At 41.5% G+C, this 20,889-nt stretch overlaps 1 long non-coding RNA gene across 1 annotated transcript; it reads left to right on the top strand.

The window, feature by feature from the left end:
• The first annotated feature begins 324 nt into the window (after positions 1 to 324).
• LOC140135128 (uncharacterized) lies at positions 325 to 20,658 on the top strand. The gene is made up of 2 exons (XR_011856471.1): positions 325 to 458; positions 20,272 to 20,658. It is a non-coding gene; the product is annotated as an uncharacterized lncRNA (long non-coding RNA).
• The last annotated feature ends 231 nt before the right edge of the window (positions 20,659 to 20,889 follow it).

Below are 20,889 nucleotides of genomic sequence, written 5' to 3'. Positions count from 1 at the left end.
GGTATACAGAGAAGTAGCAGCTGCTCCCATAAAGGACATTCCTGCATAGATTGCTTATAGGGACATGTTCAGATCTTGTTTAGAGAAGGGCAGGGTGGTGCTGGGGAGAAATTTGGGCAGCAGGCATGAGGAATGTAGCCTTCTCATGAGGGTCCTGCTCTTTATATGCACATGTCCACATCTAGAGAGGCAGCCAGTAATGCCATCCAGATGCCAGGGTGAAGGATGAGATGCTGAGTGCCAGTAGCAGCAAGTTCTGAAGATGTGCAGCCTGGTCCTGATGATGGGGATGATGATGATGAGATCTTGCATCCACTTCCTTAGAGGAGTCTCATATTTTGGGCTGCAAAAGAGAAGAGGAAGAGGAGAGAATGGGTGGAAAGCATTGTACTGAGCCTCACAGAGCAAGAACTGAGAGCTAGCTGCCAGCTGTCCCCGTGGTAATAGTGGTGTTCAAGGTAAGTGATAAATACCCAGCTTCTAAGTTGAAGAGTCCATGAAGGTCCCAGTCTATTATCCTACACAGACCAGAGATCTCCAGCACTGTGCTGTCTTGTGCTTTGCAAATCTCTATGCCAGTGAATTGCAATTTGGTCTCTGCTGTCTGTAACAGGCAATGCATGCACACTTAACCCCTTCTTTTCCAACATGGATTCTTATTACTGGAGCTCTTTTTGATTGTCCCTGGGAGCTCCTATTGTCCTCACCTGGTCACACTGTCTGACAGTCTATAGTTACAGTGACCTTCCTACTCTCACCTTATTGCTACATTGTAGTCCCCCCAGCTCTGACCCTTATCTCCTCCCTGACTTCTATGGCCAATCCCCTATCTCTAATAATGTAGTCTTGTGATGCCCCCATCCAGCACCTGTCTCTGCTCTCCTGGATTTCTTGCACTTGTCTCCTGTCTTCTAGTTAGTACATTATACTGACTTATCCCACAGCTTTCCCAGAACTGGCTGTAGTGGTTTACTGGTGGTAAAGGGGAAATCCTAAATTGCAACTTTTATGGCAGAGCTGGGTATGGTACCAAGGAGGTCATTATGTATATATATATATGTCATTTTGCTGCCTGAAGCAAAAGGAAAATGCACAACCCCCCCCCCTTCCCCAAACTGGTGATGAGACTGTATATCTGCCAAGCTGCTGCAACCTGAAACTAAGCAAAATTCTCTCCTTGCCTCATGGAGGGTGTAGTTCAGCCACAAAATGACGGATGCTGATGCTGCCTCATTTGTCCCTGTCCCCAATGAGGTTCACTATCTAATTTCCCCATATCAAGCTTTCACACTGATTTAAGGGCCAGCTGAGCGCAAGCCAATGCACCTGAGGCAAGTATTCAAAGTATGAGAAGGGGATGGAGTTACTAAGAAACTAGAAGGAGTGATAATACAAAGATATTGTTATTAAATAAAAAATAATGCAAAAATACTAGTATGAGTGCCAAATATAAAGAATAACATGCTAATAATAGTAATAATAGAAAATAATAGTAATTGTAATGATCACAATTATGCTAATAAAACCAAAACAATCATTACAGATGTACAAAATATAATCATAACAATAATCATTATCAAACTAATAATAGAAAAGTCTAAATATTATTATTATTCCTACAATATGAGTTTTTAGCATTTGTTACAATACAGAGAATCTATTGAATCAATTTGCTCATTTTTTAATTCACTTTTAGCCAATAATTGGAGACTCAGTTCAGTCATTGTACACTATAGGCTGGCAGATCGGGCGAATCAGCAAGTGGAGCGGATTGATTTATTCATCAGTACTACTAGAGTGAATATTGTCCATAGTCTGCAAATAAAATGGATATAATAAAAGAAAATAAAACAAAACATTGATTAGAAAAGACACATTGGTGGAGGGGACCCTGGACTTCAGAGTTTACAATCTAATGGAGGATAGTGATATTACACAGAATAGTGAGGATAGGAGACTGCTATGTCTTGTTCTGTAGCAGATATCGCTGCTGTTTACCGGTATACGTCTCACAGTGAAGCTACTTACCCACTATACACTTACTCCATGTCAATCTCCGAAGAGTTAAATTGAGTAATAAAACTGTGGTGCTGCTATTTTCTTAAGTAAAGATGACCACATGTCAGAGGCAGGGGCAGATTAACACCGCCATAGGCCCTGGGCTGTAGGGGAGTTGCGCCCCTTCCCCCCCACAAAAAAGAACTAAACTGTGTTGTGATGTTGCAGATATGCAGATTTACAGTAGTAGTAGTTTTGTGTGGTGCCTATATATGCAGGATAAGAGAAATAGTACTGCATTGCCCATGTATGTAGGATGAGAACTGTAGTGCTATGTAGTGTCACATATGCAGGTTCATAGAAGTAGTTCTGCTCCATGGCCATATACTGTATATGCAGAATGAGAGTAGTTATATGTGCATTGGCCATACATACAAGAGTAGTAGTAATTTGTGTGCATATATGCAGGCTTGTAGTAGCAGGAAAGAGGATTGTAGACTTAGAGACAGTTTACTTATTACTTCTACATATTGGGGCACATTTACTTACCCCTCCACTGTAGTTCACCGAAAGTGCATTGTCCGACGATAATGCACTCAGCAGTGATTCACTAAGATTGTGCGCCGATATCCTGCATGTGTCGCATCCCCGCTCAGGTCCCATAGAGTTCACCTTCTTCTTCCTGGTGCATGTACGTGCTTGGGCTTGCGACTCAATTTGAAAGTTAAATCCCGCGCTCAGTCCAAATCAGTCGGATCGTCCAGCGGCACGCCCCCTAATATATGTTGCATGGAAACCAGCGCAGCTGAGCCACAATAGGATCGTCTGCACCAAAATCCCAGCAGAGACAGTAGTTAAATACCTGTCCAAGCCATGCACTCCCCCAAAAAGGCGAACAGTCTGACAAAAGTGAGCAGTGCGACCCTTAGTAAATGAGCCCCATTATGTGTGTTAAACTTTGCAAGGGGTTTTGGTGGACATCGGTCCAAGGTTGGCACCCAAAGCACCACAGCTCCACATATCTCTCTGGACGCTTGAACATATCTCTCTGGACGCATGAACTCTTGGACGCTGCTTTTGCACTCCCTTTTATGTCCAAAACTGGTTTCTCACAAAATTTTGTTGAGAATTTTTAATGCATTTATCTATAGGAAGTCCTTGGGTAGGAGCATGTTTTTTTTCCGGTCGACTCCCTACTCTCTTACCCCTAAACAATTCCTGTTCCTGACTGAAAGAATCGTATTATGCTTAGTGTTGATAGGAGTGCCTGAAGGAGTTCTTTTTTAAGAATTGTTGTGTTAGGTAACCCAAATTTTATAGTGTCACAATGTAACGCTCAGTGTGTAATGCATCCTCTGCCTATGAATCATGGAAATTGACCTATTCTTCTGTGGAGAAGGCAGATCTGAGGGTGTCATTTGCTACAACTCATAGTGATATCACAATATGCTATCAACGCACAGTTTCAACACGTGACACATTCAGCACTGCTATATCTGTGAGATCATTCTAGTGGTTTGCAGCCTGGGATTATACACCTAGTGTTAAATTGATGGAAATGCTGTGCCTTAATAGCTGCAGGGCGAAGGATCATCACTTCGGCTTTCTATCGAATTTTATTAACTATTTGTTACTCTCTTTACTCTCTGTTGATGACAGTGTCTGTAATTCTTCCATGTAGGATACACATATAGTCAACTGCTGGGGTGGTGATTGGGGTGGGTATCATAGGGGAGCCCCTGGTGATTAGGTAAAGAGAGATTAGAATTATACTTCTAGTCACTTGGTTGCTAGGTCTTCAGTTTAGCCAATAGTGCGGTGTTTCTGTCTGGGTTTAGGTTTCTAGGTAGATATAAATGCCAGGGACTTGCTGCTGATTAAGTTTCAGATGGTTACTTCTCCATACTGTACCATTTAAGCATTGTAAAAGTGCCATAATTTTTGTGACTGGTATACAATCTATAGGTACTATATCTGCTCTTTTATTAAGGGGCTTGTCCAAGTGCATTCAAGTAAAATGAGTCAAGTTACATCAACTGAGAGGGATTAGGAGCTGAGCTCCCTCCATACAGGGCAGGTGTCTGCTGTATTATATAGTTTTATATTACATCTTGCCAAAGGCTGTGTTCTTATGTAAGACTCATGGTGGAGGGGATATTTAGAATAGTACAGATTTACCGCAGTATGTATTGGTCAATTTTTCTCCTTACGCTTTGAAAACTTCACTCACTTTAATGGGGACACATGTGGCAAGAAGTTAAAACATAACCTTTATTAATGATGCTTAAAAATGCACAAACAATAGCGTGTAATGATGTATAGATTTGTGTAGAGGAATCTGATGTATAATTCCAGCATTATATCAATGAACACCCAGTATTTGTGTCCACGAGAGGTCTGAAGTACAAGGGACAGTAGCTATATTGATGAAGGATCGACAAACATGTGATATTTTAGCTATTTTAGTCCTCAACTGTGGGACCAACAATTCCACTAGACTCTCAGCAGTTCTGTGTCCACTTACACTAGATTCCTGCCAACGTATCTGCAGCCTTACGTCCTATGTCACTTTGGCACTAATTGCTGGAGTGTGACAAGCTGGCTATGGCAAGGTGATACTATGGCTGGTTTTGCCTAATATATTTCATGTATCCATCATTCCTTAGGGCAAATTGAACCTGGCAATCAGATTAGGATTGTGCCAGATTAACATAGACCTCGGGTGGATATATGTTAGGCAGAATCAGCCATAGTCAGCTTGTCACCAATAAGTGCCAAATCCACATAGGTCGTAATGCAGCAGATACGTCAGCAGGAATATAGTGTAAATAAGACACAGAACTGGTGACAGGGGGCAGGACTCTAGTGGCATTATTTTCTGTGGTTCCCAGTAAAGGACAAAATTATACTGGGACTTTAAAGATAAACTACGGAGTTGTGGCAGGTATATTGAAGAATATACATATTTAATCAGTATGTTTTTCTGAATAGGCAAGAGAGGTTTGTAATGTATAAGGTTGTTAGAGAGATTCACCTTATGGCAAATGTGTTAATAAATCTGATGTTAATGTTGTAACTGTCTATAAATGATGTGGGAGGACCAATGCCCTGGAAGAAGCCACGTAGGCAATACCCAGGGTCAGGCACTGATGGTTTGCATCCTTGTGGTTAGATGGATTTTTAAATGCACATTTTTAACCTTTTAAATGTGAGTACACTACAATAAAGCTGCTTAAAGGGAACTTTCCGCTAGAAGGCTGAATTTCACTGGTGAGAGATCCCAATAGGCACTGCATAGTACATTCCATAACACTTACTTTCCCAACTGACTTTCCCTCTGTTCGAGTAATATTCACAGCTAAAGCTGACTTGGCTCCCTGCCAACAAGCCCTGCTCAAGTCCTGGAGTGTTCCCGCTATTCAAATCACAACATTCGCTGGGTAATTAGCAGAACACTCGATCCTCTCTGTGACCCACCCTCCCTTTCTGACGTCAGCTCACAGCCGTACACCCTCACAGTGAGCTCCTCAGTGGCTCGATGCACCTCTCAGCCAACTGCGCATGCGCAACATCCCTGATCTTTCCAACTAGGCTCACAACTAGGGTGTAGAGCTCACCGTGCAGGTGCGAGGTTTCCTGTGTGGTGAGCCAACGTCAGAAAGGGAGGGTTAGTCACATGGAGGATGTGGGAGGGGAAGAAATGGAATATCAGCGGGGCCCAGACTGAGTGCAATGGAAATAGCCAAGTGAACGTTGTGATTTGAGACATAACCCCAGGACTTGACCAGGACTTGTTGGCAGGGAGGGAGCCAGGTCAGGTTTAGCAATGGATATTACACAATTGGAGGGGAACTCAGTTGTAAAAGTAAGAGTTATGGAATGTACTATACCATGCCTATTGGGTCTGTCACCCGTGAAAAACAGCCTTGGGGTTACATGTTCCCTTTAAGAAGTCTCCAACATAGGCTGAATTTCCTGTGTGAATGTCCTCTATATTTTTATGAAGTTTTTGCATTATATGGAGAAAAAGTGAAGATTCATGAATTGTGGTGCACGTTCTTCATGAATTCGGTGCACCCTGTACAGCTCTAGAAGTGCGCACCACTTTTTTTGGTGCATCCTTTTTTTTTTTTTTTTTTTTTAATTTTTTTTATTGAAAAAATTCTAATATACATGTACAATACCATTCCTCAAAAATACATATGTACAAACAAATAAATACCATATAAGTTATGCAATATTGCACATAGTATTAAAGTGCGATCTAAACTTATGAAACCCATACCGCCTCCCCCTACCCTCCCACCCCCTCCCCCTCCCACCCTACCAGGAGGATGATGGGGAGACTCGAGACTGACCATCTAGACCAGAACTAAGCAAGAGAGGAGAAAGAAAAATATATATATATATATATATATATATATATATATATATATATATATATATATATATATATAAAAAGTAAATAAAAAGAGTAAAACATAAAAATAAGATAAAAAAAATAATAATGATAGTAATAGTAACAAAAAAACCTGTCTTATATACCCACACACCAGATCTTCTTCCATTTATTTATAAATCCACCTCTTTCTGCGGTAAGTTTCTCGTAGCTTTTACATTTTTGTACCTCTGCCATAAATTCTCCGCAAGACGGGGTTACTGCACTACCCCACTTCCTGGCGATAATCAATCTAGCCAGGAACAGAAGTTTATGGACTATCAGCCTTTTCCTAGACTCATCTCTCCCCAAGTCTATAAGACCTAGGAGCAGAACCCGGGCTGAAAAAGTAAGTCTCAAATTATAAGTACCATTTATAAAGTCCAGTATCTCACTCCAATAGTCCCACAACTTCTGACAACCGAAAGCTACATGAAAAAAGTCCGCATTCTCCAGGGCACACCTTCGACATCTAGAATCGGCCCTAAGTTTCATTTTAAATAAACCCCTGGGCGTATAATATAACTGGTGAATAAAATTAAATTGAACTATCTTATGATTCCAAGACTGAGAGGACAATCCGATACCTTTACAACACAATTTCCAGTGCTCTTCCGATATCTCCCCAACTTGCATGTGCCATTTATTTCTCGAGGGATGAACCACCCCTTTCGCAAACCCGTGCATAACATATTTATACATCTGTGAAGTCACCTTCTTCCTAAGACTAGTGCTAGTCAAAAATTCTATTCCTACATCAGTGCATAAGGTAAATCTATCTTTACACCTCACCGCATTAAATGCGTGCTGCAACTGCATAAATCGAAGAAAACTCGAATCCATCCCTGTGAAACGATTCCCAAACATCCTATAATCACATAAATGAAGCCCATCCAAAATCTGTGAGAAAAATCGAACCCCCTTCTTAAACCAGTGCTCACTATCTGGAATAGATTTAAATTCATCAAAGTGAAAATTCTCCCATATTGGGGTAAACCACAAAATACCCTTTATACCCTTTAACTTTTTATATGTTCCCCAACTTCTATCCAATAACTTCGCCATGTGAATATTCTTATAATTATTAAATCTAAATTCCCCAATTTCTAACAAAGAAAAGATGGAATCCCTGCTTCCCACACTAAGCTCTATTAACCTACCATAGGCACTGCAGTTCTTTCTTATAACTAAGAAAGCAAGTTGGGAGGCCAAAAAATAACCAAAGAAATAGGGAACCCCCAGCCCCCCATCCTCCAGAGAACAATAGAGAGAGGGTAACCCGATCCGGGCCCGCCTTTTCCCCCAAATCAAATCTCTGACCAAACCTTCAAGAATTCTGAACAGTTTCCCGGAGAGCCAAATTGGGGACACCGCTAGAGGGTAAAGGAGCTGTGGGAGGAGGATCATTTTGACAATAGCTACCCTATCAGCTCTAGAAAAGGGCATTTTTATCCACCCCGAAATATTCCTTCTTAACTTATTAATGAGCGGGGTTATGTTTAATTCCACAAACCTTCCAAAATCCCCGGAAACCCATATACCTAAGTATTTAAAGGAAGCACCCCTTTCTAACCGGGAAATAGGGAGGTCTTCCTCTCTTCCCACTCCATCCAACGGTAGGAGGACTGATTTGCCCCAATTGATCTTTAATCCTGAAAAGAATCCGAACCCATCCACCAATTTAATGGCCTCCTTTATAGAGTCATCTGAACTCTGGATCGTCAACAAAATATCGTCCGCATAAAGCGAAATCTTGTCCCCCTCTCCCCCACACCCCCAGCCCTTGATGTGGTTGGACTCCCGAATCAAAATAGCCAATGGCTCAATAAATAGGGCAAAGAGGAGGGGGGAGAGGGGGCATCCCTGCCTAGTCCCTCTATACAGTTGGAAAGGTTCAGAAAGCAAACCATTAACACACATCCTCGCTATGGGGGAGTGATACATGATCTTAACCCACCTAGCGAAATCCCCACCTAACCCAAATCTGTCCATCACCTTCCATAAGTAAGGCCACTCCACCCTGTCAAACGCTTTAACAGCGTCTAATGACAGGATGGAGCGGTCCCCCCTACTTCCCAACTGCATATCTGAGAACAGCCTATGGAGATTATGTCCCGTGCTCCTTGACGGGATAAACCCGTTTTGGTCCGGGTGAACAAAGACGGAGATTACCTTTTTTAATCTGGAGGAGAGAATTTTTGCTAAAATTTTTATGTCAGAATTCAATAGAGAAATTGGTCTATAAGAGCCCATCTCAGCTCCATCTTTATCCTTCTTAAGGATCAATACTATGGCAGCCTCCGTCATTGATCCCCGTATCGCCCCCTCTACATATGCTGCTGTAAACACCGATTCTAATATTGGAGACAGAACATTTTGATACTTTCTATAGAAGGCGGAGGGTAAACCATCTAGTCCGGGTGCTGAGTCTGATGTTGAAGTCCTAATGGCCTCCAAAATCTCTTCTACCCCTATAGGGTCATTCAAAGGGAGCCTCTCTTCTTCTGACAAACCAGGGATAGGGATCGATTCCAGAAAGCCATTTAACTGACCATCCATATACCTTACTTCAGATGCGTAGAGCGCCTCATAAAAGAGCCTAAAGCTCTCCAGTATTGCTCTTTGATCTTGGACCAGTTTCCCAGTATGGTCCAGAATAGCATGAACCCCCTGGTTACTCTCTTTTTTTTTAAGAAAGTTAGCCAAAAGTTTACCCGGTTTACCCCCCTCCGCATAATTTCTATATCCCCTAAAGAAAGCTCTATGTTGGGATTTCTCTGTCATGAAGGTGGTATAAGCCAGTTGGGACTCCAGAAACTTATCTCTATCTGCTTCCGTAGAGGTAGCAGCCCAGGTTTTTTGGTTAAGGTCTAATTCTCTTTTAAGTTTAAGCTCCATCTGTCTAAATTCCTTTTTCTTCCAGTTAATCTCTGAAAAAAAGATGCCGCGCAGATAAGCTTTCAATGAATCCCACACCCTCCATGGTTCCCCGCTCCCTGAGTTACGAGACCAGAATTCTTGAATCAGTCTATTGATCTTCTCCTCATTATTCAGGATTGCAAGCCAATGAGGGTTAAGTCTAAAAAAGCTTCCTCTTTCCAAACATGATCCCTTCTGTAACCTCAATAAGAGGGATATCCCACCATGCTCAGAGACCGTTATAGACTCATACTTCATTCTCGCAATAAAGCCAAGGAAGGCATCATTAGCCAAGCATAAGTCAATCCTGGAGAGAGATGAATGAGTCCGACTAAAACAAGAGAACGCAGGTTTATCCAAGTATTTAGTGCGCCAGACATCCTTAAGTGACCAACTCTCGCAGAAAGTTCTTAAGCCTGAGGACCCCCTATCCCTATGCCCGGCAGAACTGCTCAGGCTACGTCTGTCCAGATCTCCATCGAGAACTGCGTTAAAATCCCCTAGGACCAGAACCGGATTGTCCTCTCTATCTCTAGTAAACTGAGTTAACTCATTTAGAACTTCCATTGAAAAGGGGGGCGGGATGTATATAAAGGCCAGGACACACAGGATTTTATATAAAGCAGAATAAGAAGATGAATCTCCCCTTTTTATCTGTCTTAACCGCTAAAATTTTAATATCCACCCTATTATGAATAAGAACAGATACTCCCCTGGAGAATGCGGACCCGCAAGAATGAAAAACAAAAGATGCCCACCTTCTATCTAACCAGGCCGTAGTGTCGGGAGTAAGGTGTGTCTCTATTAAACTTGGTGCATCCTTTAATGTAGGGCATGCAACAGAATTCTGTTGGACGCCGCTTAATAAATGTGCCACATGGTCCGACTGAGCTTCAGAACGTCCCTTTATGTGCAGAGCTTTGTGTCAGGCATCGTGCAGACACTTGGGCAAGCAGTTTGCACTGAAAAGAAAGTGAAAAGTCAGACAAAAAAACTGGCACAGGGGCTTAATCTGGGCCCGTGTGTATGTTCTGAGCCCCGGTCAGAGGTTTACATCTCCACTTGTGGTATAAAATAGGGGGTGTCTGTTCATCTCCATTTAATACAGCTACTTTCCCATACACTTCACTTCAGACTAATGGACACAAATATTGGGCATACATTGATATAATGTTCCAGTAATACACTCGTTATATATTTGTTTGTCCAATTATGCATTTTTAGCATGAGCTTGTATTCTTAGTATCACTAATATATGTTAAGTTTTACCTTCATTTTACAAGTGCCTCCATTAACCCTTTCACAACCCGTGATGTAATGGCACGTCACGGGTCGGCTGCGGTTGCATGGAGAGGGCTCACGGGCTGAGTCCTCTCCATAGCCAGTAAGTCTTTGCTGCATTTCACAGCAAAGGCTTACTGGTAACACCTGCACATTGCCGCAAGCAAAGCCGCCGGCGGCTTCAAAAAGATGGAGCGTTGGCGCCACCATCTTGTTGGGGACCGTCGCTCCCCGTGACGCCATTGGGGAGTGGCGATCAGTTACCATGTCAGCATCTTACATGCAACAGTAAGAAGAAGGTGAACTCTGTCGGACCTGAGCCCAGGAAGCAACATATGCAGGATATTGGATGCATGATCTTAGTGAATCGTATCATTGGAACAATGCACTTGAGGTGAACTCCTCGGACAGATAGGATGGTGCTCCAGTTACTTTTTTAGTAGTTGTATAAAGCCAAAGTAGAGAGTGGAAACAGAGCGTTGTGTCAGTAATGACCACTTTACTGTTAAAGTTCCCCTATACAAGGTGTTTGATCTAAATCTGAAAGGCAGACCCAAAATCATTGTATAGACCTGCTGGACTAAGGCCAACAATACCTCTGACAAAGGAGAGTGCCACCAATGACCATATAATGTGCAGGCATTTAGGGCACACTATAGGGAAACCATTGCCAATTCTGCAGTTCCTACTCAATTATTAGCTTTATTTATTTATTTATATTTTAGAATTCTATTTGACATTTGACAAGGAGTTTGCCTTGCTTAGAAGAAGGTTTTTGGTCTGGTGGTTTAAAAGTGGGGCTTCTGCTGGCGATACTTGTTGGCACTTCGACACTTGTTGGCAGGAATCACCTGAACTTTTCTAATCTAAATGGAGTGTGCACAATGCACCCAAAATACTTTAGCACTGTGCTCTCTACCTGTTGTATGACCCACTAAAAGAAGTATAACGCAGCAGGATGCCAACATTTATTCATTTACATTTGTTTTGTCACAAACTCACAAACTTCTCCAATCTTTAATTATGGCTTCTTCATCATTTGTAGTTTTGATACAAAGTACCAGATTTGACAAAAGAAGGCAGAGAAAAGTCCTTAAGATTCTAAATCTGAATAAAACTTGTTCAACAACTTCCCTGTTATCCCATTCACCACTCAAACAGACCATATTCGAAACTCTACAAAGATTTGAGATGCACCATGGTTTGTTACAGAGTGGTGAAGGTGTCATAGTTATGCGAAACTATGCCCAATTACCTTGTACTCAGATTACCAAAATGCTTCATTCAGCTCAGAACACTGGCTGCCTGCGAACGTGTTGGCCAAATTTTCCCATTCAACTGCACATCCTTAGAGAAATATTTGCTGTTGCAAAAGATTAAGTCAATATCATTCTTAATACAGAAGTGACTTCACACCTCTGTAATGTATTACAGAGGTTTATAGGATGACCTATATGGGTGCCAGGCTTTCCTTTTTTTAGGATGATGGAACATTTTGATTCTTACTTTTGGCCCCACCATTTGGAGAACAAATCAAAAACATTAAATCTTTGACAGGAGACTCTGATGGGTGCATTAATGTGTTTAAAGCGAAAATGTACATGGCAACCAGTTAAGAACATGAATCATGCCTAGCATATACTGACATTGTCATTTTCTCAAAATATTCTTTGGACAGACTGCACCAAGAATATAATCTGTACATAATATCCCTAATTCCTAATTTGTTTACTTGACATATGTCCAGCAATGGATTTCCGAAGGTAAACGCTTGTTAATTTAGATTAGTAATGCACGCCAGACTTGGCAGAATCATATCTTAGAAGTCACTTTTGCTGACACAGCTTTCATGCAGATCCATGTACTGAAAGATCAGGAATTAAAGGAATTAAAGGAAATCTTCCATCAAAATCAAGGATGATAAGGGACACTTACTCATAGATCCAGGCACGGTGACTTTGGTAATCTTCTTATATTTCTTATCTATGGTTTCCTTCAACTTTGAAAATTATGCTAAATCAGTCAGAAGGGCCCCTACACCCTATAAACTATATCACCCTCCCCCTGCTCATTCATCACTTCCCCTTACCCACTCCCTGGTATACACAGGATGTTTTAGTACACAGATAGAGGAGGTATGGAGGAGGCCATGGACAAAAAATATTAGAAGATTACCAAAGTCACTGTGCCTGGATCTATGAGTGTCCCTGGTTTATCATGATGGATTTTTATGGTAGATTTCCTTTAAGAAATCCAGTACAGTGTGTGAAAATACAAAGATGATGTTGCTCTACCTGGCAATGATATTGAAAGATCCTGGCACAAGAACCAAAAGGCACTATATTGGAGAAGTTCATACTCCTTTGTGCAGAACTTGGCTTACAACATAATGTACCTATATCCTGATAGGAAGTTTTAAACTTTATTTTCATCTAGAAAGTTTGTCTCACAGCTGTGCATTTTATTCTGCTCATTTTATTTTAGTATCTACTGGGTCTCATAGCAGTAAGAGAGAGGAAATAGTGTGGTATGGCCACTGCCAAGCCTTTATAACCATTCTTTGCCCTCAGTTTAGTTCCAACTCTTATTTAAAGACCTGTACTAAGATTTTCTACATGAAAACAGGCTCTTTTACTAGCAACCAGTTTCTATTGTACTATTTTATGTAGTTGACATTATGAAAGAAGAAAGTAAATAAATCAGAGCCTTGTAACTGCCAAGGTACAGTCATTTTTCTTTGCTTTCTTCTTAGATGGACATGCCCAAAAATGTGTTTTATGAACAGCATTGGACTGGAGAATCTGGTGGGCCCCAACACTAAACGGTCATGTGACCATGTGGCAGCTTCTGCTAGGTTTCCTCTCATCGTGCTTGCAGGCACCCTGGCCTGCAGAACATAGTAAATAGCTGGGGATGAGGGCAAAGCCAATGTACCTTGTCAGCATACTGTATTTCCAGGAGCTGTCCACCTGAAAGATGCATTTATTTATCTGTCCGTTCACTGTTCATTACACAGGCACTATCATCTGGTATGCACTGGTTGGTTGAGCTGTCAGTCAAGCAACAGCTATTTAGTGCTAGAATTAACTCTGCACCTCCCAATGCTGTCACTGTTTACATGGAAGCAGGAAACGGTATTAAGAGAGCAGCAAGAACTAGGGAAACAGCAAAGGGAGAACTGTCTCTTACTCTAAGGCTAAGCTAGTCCCTGCCTGCGGGTGATGGTGAGCATCCCTGGACAAGCTCCAGACGCGACAACTTCTCTCTCTTTGAACAAGAAGACCTCTCCCGATAGTAGGGAAAAGGACTAAGGGATACTGGGGTTTGGTGAACTAGGAAGGACATGAATACTGATTAACAACCAGAGCAGGTCCACAAAACACTCACTATTAGATAAAAGTGGAATGGATATGAAAGTAGTGAGAGAACACAAGAGAACATACAAACTTCACAGAATCTCTCACCACAGTCAAAGAAACAAGCTACTAAGTAAGAATAAATATTCCTACTGAACAGAGCCAGGGATAAGCTGGAGATACAACTTTTATCAATACTTATCAAATACTGAATGACACAACCAGCCTTAAATGGAGCCCGGCCACTCCTAATAGGATAACATAAATTAACACAGCTGAGAGCTAAAAACAGCAGCAGGTAACGCAGGAACACAGGCAACAAAAAGACAGGTACATAGCACAGTGATAGAGAACCGACTAGAGAGGCCAAAGGACATTGGTCGAAATTCTGGCAGCTGCAAAGACTTTCGTCTGGACTATGTAGTAGTGGTTTACAGCTTGTAACATAGCACTATGAGCAGGCTGCAGCCTTTCATTCATACATTTTAATAAAATGTCATCAAAAGGGCTACACTTCCTAAAATGGTATCAATCAAAACATCAGCTTATCCCCCAAACAATGATACCTAACACAGTTCTGTATGCTGAAGTATTAACCCCTTAGCGCTCTGCGCCGTAGCTGTACTGCGCTGAGTCCCGCGAATAGCGCTCAGCGCAGTACAGCTACTGCGCAGAGACGATGCCGGTTCAGCGGCAGCCGAACCGGCATCGTTAGCCGCGGGATTTCAACGGTAATCGACCACTGATATCCCCGGCTAACACCTGCGGACAGAGTGGGCTCCGCGGCATTTAACATGCCTTCCGGGGGTCTTTACTCCACGATCGCCCCCCCCCCCCCCCCCGTGCCGTTTTCGGGGGGGGGGGGGCGATCGCTGCTATGGCATCTGCATAGGCTGGCACTGCTAATACCCTGCAATACATCAGTATTGCAGAGTATTTTCATGAACAAGCAATCAGATGACGAGAGCTACTGCAAATTCCAGGTTTAAGATCGGCGTGCACACTGTTTATGTAGCCTCCAATTAGTTGTGCTGTGTTGCATGATTTTACTAGTATGACACAGTCTTGAGAAAATAATGCTTAATGAATTCAAGCTACAACTAAACTCTAAAGAAACCGTTGCTGCCCTTACCACTGGGTAGTCTTCATGTATATATGTGTCCCTGGACACCAGAATCATAATGACACCCATAAAGACCAAAAACAAATAAATGTCAAGATAATCTATATATACATAAGCATTCAAGATATGTCTTCCATAGTTGAGCATCTAATAAACATATTCGATTAATTTACATGATCAAAAGTTCTGCTCCTCATTGTATTACTAGCAGTAAAAATTGCAAAGCCAAGAAAAACAAAGAAAAGACAAATTTGTAGATCCATTTGATTAATATCTCAGAGGAAATGGAAAATAATTAAGCAACCAGAGCAAACATATATTTGAGTTTTGATAAGCAAGTATTTAAACTTATCTATTGAGGATCCTGTAGCATAATCATGAACATTGTCCATATAAAAGACATTGGGGAACATATGTCAAGCACAACTTTAATAAGTTTGAGGCATGATTAAAAAGACTAATCCTGAAGCAATATGGTAGAAAAGCTGAGCCAGGAAATTAGCAGTCATTAGGTTTATGCCTATGGGGTATAACATTGAGGGAAATGGTAAAAGGAACTGTCATATTACATGACAATCAGCCATCTTAAGATCTCTCTACTGATGCTGCCTTTTTCTTCTGCTAGCAACGATAAACATATATGACCACCATTATTTTAGCACAAATTTGGTTAGGATTTCAATTTACCAATAAACAAACGTCATACAGTTACATGTCACCAAATCATGTTTGAATATTTTTTTGTGGTGGGGATGGAAACACAGTTTTCCTTTTTCCATCTGGGAAAACATATTGGCATATGCTTCCCCAAAAATCAAAGGCGAACATGAATGGCCTACATAAGTCTTTGTCAACCTAAAAAGGTGGCCATGATGTTCTGCACCCCTAGAGGTACACAAGATTAGTTATCTATTGTTTTCACATACACCTTCTGGACACACAGGTTCAGGGGGGCAGTGGTCAGATTCATAAGATTCAAATGATTGTACAAATAGGTTTGCAGATGAATAAAGGAAAACAATTTATTATTTGCTTCCCTGCTAGGAGAAAGTGGGCGAGCCAAATTACAGATTTCTATTATGCAAGAATATCCTCTGCAGAAAGTACCAACCCAACCCAAATAGCTCCAGATATTTAAGGTCTATTTTGGACACCACAAACCTCTCCCTCGGAGGGTGCTAGAGTTTAAGATAGTAAAATTCATCTCTCTTTGACCTTATATACATTTCAAGCTGCTAATTTATGTCTTATCCCAGCTTAGGCAAACCCTTCCAGTCCTACCCGACGCTACCGCTGCGTACCATTCAGCCAACATTTTTTTTTTTTTTTTCATTCAGCCAACATTACCATATCCATCCTTCTTTCCCATTCCTCTACCATAGGAATGATTGTATCCTTCCATTTAAACATTATATTTCTTCTTGGTATCATTAGCCCTTTCATTGTGAACAAGACATTGACTGATAGGCCTTTCAACTGACTCCAAATACCCAACAAACAACTTTATTCAGCCAAAGGAATCATTGCCTTAAAAGCCTACAGAAGCTACTGTGCTATATCCACCCAATATCCGTGACAGCTCCATGTAATGTGTATATGTATCCACCTTGCCTCACCTAGCACATTTCTCATTCTAGGATCCTCTGAAGCTATTTATAGTTTTAGGTGTATAATATAAATTTTGTAAAAGGAATTATTGAGCAATATTATAGTATGTGCTACTTGAGACCATACTGGGCATTTTAAGTGCTTCTTTCCACTCATTGATTGCCACATCCATTACACAGTCTCAAGTAAGACAGGTGTGCTTTAAAGTCAGTCATTTGAATACATTTTATTATTTAGTAGAGTGGGTTATTATATATAATTTTTTAATGTATTTTATTAATGATTATTATTAATTTTTCCTAATTTAGTCTGCATATTGCATTTTCACAAACAAAAACCATTGCATGTTAACTGAATCCTTGACAGGGTACAATGCACAACATAATTCAACATATTTTTTAGACTCCACATAGCAGTTTTATTGTGATAATTTTGCCAGCTTGTTGCAATATTGAAATAGTTTTGTGTAAAACTGGAGTGCTAAGTTATGGATGGAGATATTTGTATCTACTCGAGTATAAGCCGTATATACTCGAGTATAAGCCGAGTTTTTCAGCACAATTTTTGTGCTGAAAATTCCCCACTCGGCTTATACAAAAAAAAAAAATCTGTACTCACCATTCTGACGGCCCGAGCAGGGGCAGGTCCGCGGCAGGTCCACCTGCAGTGCCCTTTCTTACTTCATGCTGGCACCAGGTCCGCGACGGATCCCTGCACGCAACCTGACTGGCACACAACTATGCAGTGCCTCTTCTAACTTCATGCCGGTGCCAGGCCCGCGTCGGCTCCCTGCACGTGACCCGACCTGCACACAACTATGATGTCAGCAGCGGCTGACATCATTGTTGTGTGTAGGTCGGGTCGCGTGCAGGGAGCCGTCGCGAACCTGGCGCCAGCATGAAGTAAGAAGATGCACTGCAGGCGTAGCTGCCGCGGACCTGCCGCTGCTCGGGCCGTCGGAATGGTGAGTACAGAGTACTGGGGGCTGGCAGGCAGGCATCTACCGGGGGCTGGCATGCAGTCATCTACAGGGGGCTGGCAGGCATGCAGGCATCTACAGGGGGCTGGCAGGCATCTACAGGGGGCTGGCAGGCATCTACAGGGGGCTGGCAGGCATCTACAGGGGGCTGGCAGGCATCTACAGGGGGCTGACAGGCTATCTGGCTACTACAGGGGGATGGCAGACTATATACTGGGGCTGTGACCAATGCATTTCCCACCCTCGGCTTATACTCGAGTCAATAGGTTTTTCCATTTTTTTGTGTTAAAATTAGGGGTCTCGGCTTATACTCGGGTCGGCTTATACTCGAGCATATACGGTAGATTTATCTATATAAAGTCTTAGAAGTTGGCCGCTATACAGAGGTGTAACTAGGAGAGGCAGTCCCCAGGTTACATACAAGATACGGTCCGGAGGTTTGTTCTTAAGTTGAATTTGTATGCAAGTCAAAACTGTATATTTAATAATTGAAGTTCTAGACAATTTTTTTTCTTTTGCCCCAGTGACAAATGGAGTTTCAAAATATTTGCTGTAATTGGACCAAGGATTATTTATAAAGCTTCATTACAGGCACCTTACAGCTGATCATTGCAGTCTGGGGCTATAGTAAAGCATCCAGAGAGCTTCACCAGAGGTCACAGTGGGCAGAGGGGTCCGTCTGTAACTATGGGTTGTCTGTAAGTCGGGTGTCCTTAAGTAGGGGACTGCCTGTACTTACCTAGATGTGAGTAGAATGACTCACATCTGAAGTTCCCAATGCTATGCGACCACAGCTTCCATAAAGACCTGTGTTGGGTTTAGTGTCCCAAATCCCCCTGACACGTTCCCTTTTAGAGGATGATATTGGGATGTTGTGAGCTTCCTATTGGACACAGTATCTGATCCATGTGACTGTAGTGGTAATGAAGTAATCACGATGAGCCCTGTATCTTATACAATTTAGGAAAATCAGTTAAATGTATCCACTATATGTAATTTATCATTTCACCAAGAAAAGAGCAGATATTTACAGTAAAGCGTGACGCTGTAAAACACAAAGAATCTGCTGCATAGCATCTGCTGTTAGTGGAGATATCTCAGAGCAGCAGATGACTTATAACACGTGCATAAAAACAGAGCTTGTCTTTAGAAAAACAGCATTAAAGTGCAGATCTGACAAGGAAGTTCTGGCGTCAGATGTTTTTTCATGTCTGTGTTTTTATAAAGATTTTGATTACTTTTTTTTACTGAGTTGCAACTTATCTGGCAGGATTTCCATGCACTGGGAATGTTCCTTTGTGGGTTTCATTATATGAACAATACAGTAATATGACTGCATTACTATACCTGCAGTAGTCCTGGTGGGGATTCTATTTGTCATAATTTTAGGGCGTAGTCTGTCAGCTGTGGGGTGATGCATCATCTCCCCTTCTCCACTTTGCTACATAAACCCTTCAAAGTTGGAGCTTCATCCATGACAGATCTACTGTAAGCCCTCTTTCACCAGGTTGGTAATCCATTCTAGTCATAAATTTTAACTAATTTTACAGATGAACCTCCCTGTATCCGCTCCGACCCTTTGAGCACAGTAGCTTGCTGCCGTACGCCACCGACAGATGATCGGGAACTACTATGCATGCGCAGAGCTGCCCAGCATCAGGTGCATTGATGGCAGATGACGCGCAAAGCTCAAATGATGCTAAAGGTGGGCCCAGCCTACTGAATGTCCCCAGTAGCTTTAGAAATTAATTTGCATATTCCAGCATTAAACTTTATTTCTGCAGCAGCTGCATCCCTAAATTAGTGAAAAACAGAATGCAGCTGCTGCCCAGATGGGGAATCTACCACTGGGAATATCTCAGAAAGTAAATTTCCCATGGTAGAGTTTCATTTGAAGGGAATCTGTCACCAATGACTCCCACGACCCCCACAAGACACACACAGTAGTTGTTAGATGTCTTTATACATGTTGCGCTGGTGGCTCTATCCATGGGATTAGAGCCACCATTCTTCTAAAAAAGACTTCTATTGATGCCCAAAAGCATAAAACATCTAAAAGGTACTGTGTGGGGTTTGGAGGCGGAAGCTCGCTGGTGATAGGTTCCCTTTAAAACACATACTTTCCTTTAGGATAATGTGCCTCCTCTATAAATTAATTCACAGACCCTGAACCCAAGACTTTTGGCAGTTGTTTAAGTTTAGGAGGTATAGAGGTACAGTACAGTGTAGGGAACTGGTTTGGCTGAGTCAGAGGCTTGTGACTAAGGTACGGAAGTAAAACATCTCCTTACAGAGACTGTGCCAATTAAGGCCGCCTTATAGGCATGTGGAGACTTATAGCTATTGATGATCCACTGAAGGATTCTGGGAAATATGCAAATTTGTTTTCCAGGATGGGAAGGAGGACTGGGGATAAAGGGTTTTTTAGAGATGACCACTGACCTTCAGTAAAGTATTGTCGACTTCTTCCCCGTGATGCTGTTTTGAACAATTAGAACATTGTGATGTGATATATAATTGTATATTTTGTATATACTTTTTTACATTTTTTGTATCTGTTTTCTTACAGCTTCATCTCTATAGCCACAGGATATGAACTAGGATTTACATTGCTACATAAGAAGTAATATACAGCATCCAGACTACCTCAGCATGCATTAAAGTCAAATGTTGCAAAGGCACTAAAGGCAATTTAGTTTCCCATATAGACAGAAATTCATTGCACATCTTAAAAGCAATGTCATATGGGTGACAGAAAAAAAGAAGAGGTTTTTTTTCCCCGCTTTGTCCACACAATGCATCAATGGAAGGTTTGAAGTGAGGAAGAGAAAAAAAGAGAAAAATGATAAAACCAAAATGAAAAAAAAATAAAGAGATAAAATAATGTATAAATAATGGATATGAAAAGTCTCTGTGGCTTTATCTAGCAACCTATAATAAATATGTTTTATGTGTATTTGTGATGTGGTCTCTAGTCAATGGTGTTTATGGGCATCATATAATATATGGAAACATACAAAGCAAAAAAAAAAAGGTTTTTTTTTAACCAAAGATTTATTAACCAAAAAATAGATGTAGTGAGGATAAAGAGATGGACCAGGATTAGAGTAGAGTATAGCTAGATTGTAAGATCAATAGAGTCAAGAGAAAGGAAGTGCACCCTCTGAATTGTATGGTTTCTATGTCC

This window comes from Engystomops pustulosus, chromosome 6 (assembly GCF_040894005.1).
Source record: "Engystomops pustulosus chromosome 6, aEngPut4.maternal, whole genome shotgun sequence".
NCBI lineage: Eukaryota > Metazoa > Chordata > Amphibia > Anura > Leptodactylidae > Engystomops > Engystomops pustulosus.
This window is presented reverse-complemented; position numbering and strand designations above follow the sequence as displayed.